This window comes from Sorex araneus, chromosome 2 (genome assembly GCF_027595985.1).
Source record: "Sorex araneus isolate mSorAra2 chromosome 2, mSorAra2.pri, whole genome shotgun sequence".
Lineage (NCBI taxonomy): Eukaryota > Metazoa > Chordata > Mammalia > Eulipotyphla > Soricidae > Sorex > Sorex araneus.
In genome coordinates this window covers 106913813-106921945 of record NC_073303.1, presented here as the reverse complement: position 1 = coordinate 106921945, position 8133 = coordinate 106913813, and the positions used below count along the sequence as shown (strand labels likewise).

Sequence of the window (8133 nt, the reverse complement as noted above, 5' to 3'; positions counted from 1 at the left end):
TTTTTCCCTTTATTTTTTATAGACTGAATTGCTCCAGGAACAAGAGACGGCAGTATTACTATGAAAGAATTTCTCTACATAATTAAGAAGCATAGGAAGCAGAAGGTAGAAAGTTAAAAAGAACAACCCTATTTCATTTCAAATAGCATTTTTAACTTTTATTTCTATTGGTCAGACCTAAAGGATTATACCTAGGATAAACACAATGATTTCCCTTTACATTCAGAATATGTGAATACTGCATTCATGCATTTTTTAATAGCACTCCTGATTTATTCATTTCCCACCTTTCTTTTCCTTCTTGCCATTGTTGCAATGACCGAGGGTTACATGCTTGATTGTAGAACTCACACTCACACACTCCATTGCACCCAGGGGGATTATGGACAACAGAACCATTAAGACCATGTTCTGTGTCAATGGGTGACAACAATGATTGAATTTATAGACTCATGCTTGTGGTGAGATACTTTTGACCACTGAGACATCCCACGGGCCATTAAGCAAAAAGAAAAAAATAATCTAGTCCTTTCTGAGTGGAAGAACACAGAATTTCGGGATGGGGACTAGAGAAAAGGATCATTCAATAGAGCACATGGAGTCTTTTATTGGATCAGTGGAAAGAAGCCACAGCTCAGATGTCAAATAGTGGTTATTTTCCAATAAAGCCTTAGTAAATTTACTAAAACTGAGAGTAGAGTGGGTTTAGCTCTTCAGCTGCAGGTTGCTGATTCCGCTTTAGAAAAATCGATTGTGATACACTGGACAAAATTCTACCGAAATGTCCATTGTAATAGAATTCTATTCCAGGCATCTCATTTGGTCATTACTGGTAGAATAGTTACCTCCATTATTTCTATTCAATCAGTGAAGCGCTGTGTAATAATGACAATGAATTGTCCTAGCCATATATGTTACTATGAACTAATTCTAGACATTGTGTAGAACAAATGAATAAGTAAAGCCCAGAAGTTGCATGTGTAATATGATCTAGATTTCAGTAAAAAAAAATCAATATATTTAAACACATGTATACATGTATGGGAATCCCATTTTGGGAACGTTTTGGTTTGTCATGACTTTTAATAACCTACTTTTAAAAGCAGGTACTTTTAGTACCTGCATTTCCCCAACTGAAATAGACTCAGAAAAGATTTTCATTTTTAGAAGAAAAGGTGAAAAGTATTTATTTTACAATAGCCATTCCAGGAGCAGTGTGCAGCCTGGAGTTACTCTCTATAAATTGTGTATGTACCATGCACCACAGCATTCTAGCTTTCATTGTATGTGTTATTTTAAGTTTTATTTTCTCTTATAGGTTTTACGTGTTGTATAGTATTGTGTTTTTTTTGCTTCCTGGAATGCTCATTTTTAATGTAAATTAATTGTAATTATTGCTTTACTTTATATAATTTTGTCTTATGAAAGATTTAATAGGAACATTTTACTTTAGGGTAGCTAGAGAAATCCATATACAGGTAAGTGAGACAATAGAGGAAATGAAGAGGATGATGAAGAGAAGTTTGCAGTTCCGTGGGGAGAAAGGAAGTGAAGTTTTGCAACTTTGGAAATTATCGGTCAGTTCCATTTCTTAAATTGGTCTGTTAAATATACAAGTTTTAGTATTTTCTTCAAAACAAACTGATATTTACAAATTAGCTTCATAGACATTTAAATGAGTAGAACATATAAATGCCCAGGGTAACACCTTTCAACTAGTGAGTAATAGAGCAGGGATTTGAACTTTGACCTCTTTGGCTCCAAAGCTCAAAATCTTTCTATTCAGTCCTGCTATGCCTGGGTTTAAGCCAGTTTTGTTTTTTTTGTGGTTCTTGCACTTAATCACCTCTCTATTTACACTGGGATACCACAAAATAGGTTTGTAAAGCCTTCATTTCTACCCAATCATCCTAAGCTTGTCAAGTTAATTAGTTGTGACACTCAGCTTCCAAAATGTGTAATTATCAGCTGCTTTGAGTGGGAAGCTCAGATGACAGTTAATAGTACATGTAGACAGAAATCTGTGTGTTGTTGCAACTGAAGAACCAGCCAAGAAAGTAACATTAATCAAAATGCTGGTGTAGTATACCAGAAAATAGAGTAATTGGAAATGCAAATCAGAGTGACTGAAAATATTCTTGTTTGTAACTCACAATTAGTCTCTGGTCATCTTACTCTCCATTTGAACCTCAGGCATGGAAAATTGGTATATTCTATTGGACCCAGATGGACAAATATTGCTAGACTTGCTTCACAATGTAGTGAGAGTTTGAGTTCTTGACACCTGCAGAAGCTGATCGGTGAGAATGATTTGATTCTTCAGCCAAGCAAACTTTAAAATATGCTCAGCAAATGCTCTGGAAATAGCAATAATGTGCCAGGAACTCTTTTGCCACAGATAGTGGGAAGAGATTTTTAGTTAAATAATTAGAATGTGTCCTGATTTTGCCGCTTAATAAATGATATGAGTTGGAGGCTTGAAGGTTTGGCTCAAGTAGTAAAGTACATGCCCAACATGGTCAAAGTCCTGATTCAATCCCTGGCACCTCATGCATGGCTCTCAAGCATAACTGGGCATCCTCTAACTGACATCTATAAAAAGGAAGTGTTATGACCTTATCAAATGGCATACTTGCATCTGTTTCCTTGTTGGTAAAGGGATATGAATGAGCTTGTATTTTGCTCTTGCTCTTGGATGTTCATTAGAAGTCTCTGGGAAAGTTAAAAATACAAATAAAATAGGAGAAAGAGAGAGAGAGAGAGAAAGAGAGAGAGAAGAGAGAGAGAGACAGAGAAAGAGACAGAGAAAGAGAGGTATCTGCCATAGAGGCAGACTGGGGTGAGGGTGGTTTGAAGGGGTGGGAGGGAAAGCCGGGACACTGGGGGGACACTGATGCTGAAAAATTTCACTGGTGAAGGGATGGGTATTGGACCATTGTATGACTGAAATGCAATAATGAACAATTTTGTAATACTTTATCTCATGGTGATTAAAAAGAAAACAAATAAACAGTTTCACCTGCCCTAGGCAGTGGCTTCTTAATATTTTTTCATGTGAGACATTTTGACATGCCCTAGGCCTATAACACAGGTGTACAAATCCAACATCTGCTGATAATTAATTATACACTTAATCAAAGGTGATTTGTTAAGATTCCTCCTCATGCATATAAATATTTCCCTTTGTGGCATGTTCAATTGCCCTGTGTCTTGGACTGTAGATGTTTATGATAGTTGATTTTTGATGGTAATAAAAATAAAAAGGAAATAATGAAAGTGATTAAACTGAAGGGAAATAGAATGAAGAGTTGTGAATGGAGGATCGAGGAAACCTCACAAGCCTCGAGATGTCCTGTCTTGGGGACAGGGAGTTTATATCAGAGCAGAAAAATAATGAAAAAATGCTAGAGGAAGCATGGATGTGACTGTTCCTATTTTGCAGAGATATTTTCAAGATTTTAACTTCTTGGGGAACTCCTAGACAGATTCCAGCATTTTGTTTATTTATTTACGTACCTATTTATTTATTTGCTCGAGGGGCACCAGTAATGTCTCCATTGTGAGACTTGTTACTGTTTTTGGCATATCGAATACATCACGGGTAGCTTGCTAGGCTCTGTCGTGTGGGTGGGATACTCTCGGTAGCTTGCCGGGCCCTCTGAGAGGGACGGAGGACTCGAACCCAGGTCAGCCACATGCAAGGCAAACGTCCTACCTGCTGTGCTATTGTTCCACTCATGTCCAATCTATAGCTAAGTGGCTCAACGCTGATTCCAGGCTTCTGATATCTGAGAGGTTGCAGAAGGTTGAAACCCAAATACAAATTTCTCTCAGGATCTGAATTAGTCAAACCCCTAATTTGATGCCTTATGTGCTTTATCAAATGCCTCTTCCTTTTCCTGTATCGAATTATATTTACTTAAGTTACAGCATGGGGACCTTTTAGAATTGTTATTGAGTGAAAGTCATAAATTAAGTATATTTCTGTCTGTTCTTTTGTATTACAGCATGGACCATGTCTTATGTATGTATTTCTTCTTTTTATTACAGGGCTCAGGACTCAAGGGGACACTACTGGAGACGCTCAGTTTGTAGTACAACTTTGCTAACTTAGTGACCAGACTCTATGTTGTTCAGGCACAGGAGACCCACACCTAGGTAGGGAGGGGAGGGGGGGACACGGTGATACTCATGTGCTCTATGTCCCCAGTTATCTTTCTAACAGCTCTATTCAATCTAGTCAATTTGACTCTCATCTTTGTTCATTTCATTTTACTTGATATCGGGGTATTTTCACAGATATGGTCTCTTGAAATCTTCAAATCTAAAGGTGAACTATTACCACTATTTAATAGTTAAAGAAGTAGGGTCTAAGAGATAGGAATTAATTTGCCTGAGAACACCTGACTAGTGAAAAAGAGTACAGTTTAAGCATCTTTAAAAATCACAAATATGCTTAAACTAGGTGGGAGCAATAGCCCAGTGGGTAGGGCATTTGTCTTGCACACGGCCAACCTGGGTTCAGTTCCTCCATCCCTCTTGGAGAGCCCAGCAAGCTACCAAGAGTACCTCGCCCACATGGCAGAGCCTGGCAAACTACCTGTGGTGTATTCGATATGCCAAAAGCAGTAACAACAAGTCTCACAATGGAGATGTTACTGGTGCCTGCTCAAGCAAATCGATGAGCAACAGGATGACAGTGATAGTGATACTAATTATAAAAGAACCATTCCCATCTATGATTTTAGGATTAAGACTTATGCATAGGCCATATGTTCAGGGATCATTTCTATACTTCCTTACTATAGAGATTTCTCTGATCATGTAGAGCACCCAAAACCACGAGGAGGAGGAGCCAGGGCATCCCTCTCCTGAGAAGGAAGTTGGTTCTAGGATTGCTTTTGCAACTACCTTTAACCGATGATGATTGTTCTCTTCTTCTGGAAGAGGGAGAGAGAGTGCAGTCTGAGTGGTTTCATGATTAAAAAAGACTAATTCATAATAATAAACCTCTATTTTAATACATCCTAATTTTGGTGCATGTGAGAACAGAAACCTCAGTCAAACTCCTAGACTGGTAACACAAAAGTAGGTCTTGAAATAGAACTACTCAGATCCTGCCTCATTTTTCATACTCGATAAATTAGGATGAATAAGCCCTACTTTAAAAAGGTATTCTAGAAAACAAACACTTTGACTTTAAGTGGGAAAGAGTGGTAACCAGAGGAGAAGAAGAAAGGCAGTAACAAAAATGGGTCAAAGGGGTCAATTGTATAATAAAAGATGAAAACGAGGGTTGTTTTGTGGTGAACATAATGCAATATATACAAATGCTGATTTATAATGCTGCACACTTGGATCCTATCACTGTATCACTGTCACTGTCATCACTGTCATCCTGTTGTTCATCAATTTACTCAAGAGGGCACCAGTAACGTCTCTATTCCTCCCATCCCTGAGATTTTAGCAGCCTCTCATTACTCGTCTTTCCCAACAATTGGAGGCTCTTTCAAGGTCAGGGGAATGAGACCTATCGTTACTGTTTTTGGCATATTGAATACGCCATGGGTAGCTTGCCAGGCTCTGCCTGTGCAGGCAGGATACTCTCAGTAGCTTGATGGGATCTCCAAGAAGTACACACACACACACACACACACACACACACACACACACACACACATGATTTGTTGCCTACTGTCTGAACTCCATCAAATGTGGCGTGGTAATTATGGAAAATGGGTAGAAAATGTTTTATAATGTGTCTCGTGGCTGCACGGTCTGGAAAGTGGCCTGGAATGTGGAGGTGGTTGTGTAGTAAATGTCGGTTGCTGGGGCTGGGTCCCTTGGGCTGGGAGGGTTCTCACCCACCCACCTCTGTTATGCCTCGAGTGAAAACAGCCTGGTGTGGAGTCCCAGGATCCTATATAATGCTAGAAAGTAGCAGTGCTGCATCACCAAAGTTAATCTGGCTTTGTTTTTTCTTTCATTACTTCGTGCATGTATATATCTATTCAGCTGCAATAAGTGAATGAGTGATATTCTTTCACAGCATCATTAAGGTACAAGTGAATCAGACTCTTTCTTTATGCAACACTTTGTGTGGACCTGATGGTTTTAACAAATCTAATGTCACCCTCAACTATCCTTTACCCTCAGGTAATTCCCTTAGGGCAGAGTCTCTTGCCCACACGCCTGGCTGTCTTCCCCCAGGGCCCCTCGGAGGGGATGGGCTCCAGCTTCCCTCCCCACCCCGAGCAGAGCTCCTGGCGGCCGAAGACCACCGGAACCTAGCTACAGCCATGCTGGAGGCCCCTCTCCACATGTTCGGACAGGCCTCATGCATGAAGGTACCGGCAGAGGAACCCAGGTGTGTGTAATCCCATCAACGGCCAACATCCAGAGAGAGACTTAAAAGCAAGCTCTCAGAAGCACGCATCAGTTTTGCCGCTGTGCTATATCTTTAGCCTACTTCTCCCTCTGGGAGAAACTAGCAATCTTCTGAGAGTTTCCTGCCCCCTTGCAAGCTTCCCATGGTGTATTCATATGCAAAATCCAGTAACAAGCTGGATCTCATTCCCCTGACCCTGAAAAGCCCCCAGTGCAACATCCTTAGGAGGGCCGAGTCGAGAGAGACTTCTAAGATCTCAGGGAAAGGACGAAATGAGAGGATACTGAGCCTGCCCAAGAAATTGGTGACTAATGGGATTTTGTGATTTCATGAATTCCCTCGGAATCACTCTAACTTAGAGCAGAGTCATTTTACTTTTCCTTAGTTTTATGTTCTACAATGCATATCTTATTCTAATATTTATTTATTTATATATAGCTGACAAGTCCCCCTGGGGACACTCCTGGGGACACTCTAGGTCCATGAGGGATATACCAGGTGTTGGTGACCATCAATGCCAGGAGTCAAACCAGACCCTCACATGTCACATCCTGGATATGATTAAAAAAAACTAGAGCCATATATTTATAATAAAAAGGAGAGTAACAAAAAATTAAACCAGTGATAAAATGGAAAAAGCAGAAAACCTTCCTTTTCCATAACTAATCCAAGAAGTTTTGTTTTACTTCATTGTAAATTAAGTTGGCCTGTAGGTGGCTCCATTTTCCTAAGAAAATTTAAGATGCTTTGTATGTTCTAGAAAGTGTCTATGCTATTTATACGTATGCTCTACTCTCCCAGACATCAAGTCTTCACTGTAAATAATAATAAGTTTTGACTTTCTTTGTTCAGATAAAATTATGTGTGTTAGCCCACATTTCTAACATACATAAATCTTTCATTTTTGAGCCACTTATTTAAGAACCATTAAGAAACTTGAGAAGCCAGGAAAATATGCAGGCTACTTAAATCAGTTTTTTAATCTTTCGTTTAGTCATTCACTCACTTATTTACTGAATGAATGCCGTGTTTTGTGTGCAGTGTTAGAAGTCAAAATACTACTATGAATAAAAATATTATTTCTGTCCTTTACTATGATTTAAATAAGAGCATGTTTTAAGGCAGCTTTTATTAAATACCACAAATCAGGCATAGTCCCTTAATTCTTTACATATTGACCCTAATTTCAATCTCCAAAATAACCCTGTGAGAGGAAGTACTCAACCCTTTCATACCTCCTATTATGTTATTTTTCAGAAAATTGGACACCATCCAGTTTCAAAGATCAGGTATCATGTTATGGACCCACCTAAATCCATTGTTTCAAATCATCTTAAAGTAGATAAAAGTACACTGAAAGTAGCAAGTACCTATGAGAAAGAAACTTTTTACTGTGGTTACTTGAAAAGAACCAATTTGAAACAAATAGATAAATACCCAAAAGGATTCTAAGGAAATATCAGGATAGGAGACCAGTAGTCTGGCATGCACAAGACTAGGTGGCTCATAACTAGCTTCTCAAATATAAACAATGTGTAAATTCATGTGTAAGCCTAGAATAGAAAAATAATTTATTTTAATTCATGCCTATTAAAAATTATAAATCTAACAAAATGAGAAATACTCTTCTGTATCCCCAAGCCCCATAACTTTCCAATGACCTGGATATATTCAAATTAGAATTTAGAATTCTGAAATTTTGGGGAGTTTCACTGCAATGGTGTATGAATGGCGAACCTGTGACC

The 8133-nt window shown here is 38.8% G+C and overlaps 1 non-coding gene across 1 annotated transcript; it reads left to right on the top strand.

Annotated features, from left to right (window-relative positions):
- Positions 1-4764: 4764 nt before the first annotated feature.
- On the top strand, positions 4765-4974 carry LOC129402723 (small nucleolar RNA U3). Its single transcript, XR_008628783.1, has one exon. It is a non-coding gene; the product is annotated as a small nucleolar RNA U3 (small nucleolar RNA).
- The last annotated feature ends 3159 nt before the right edge of the window (positions 4975-8133 follow it).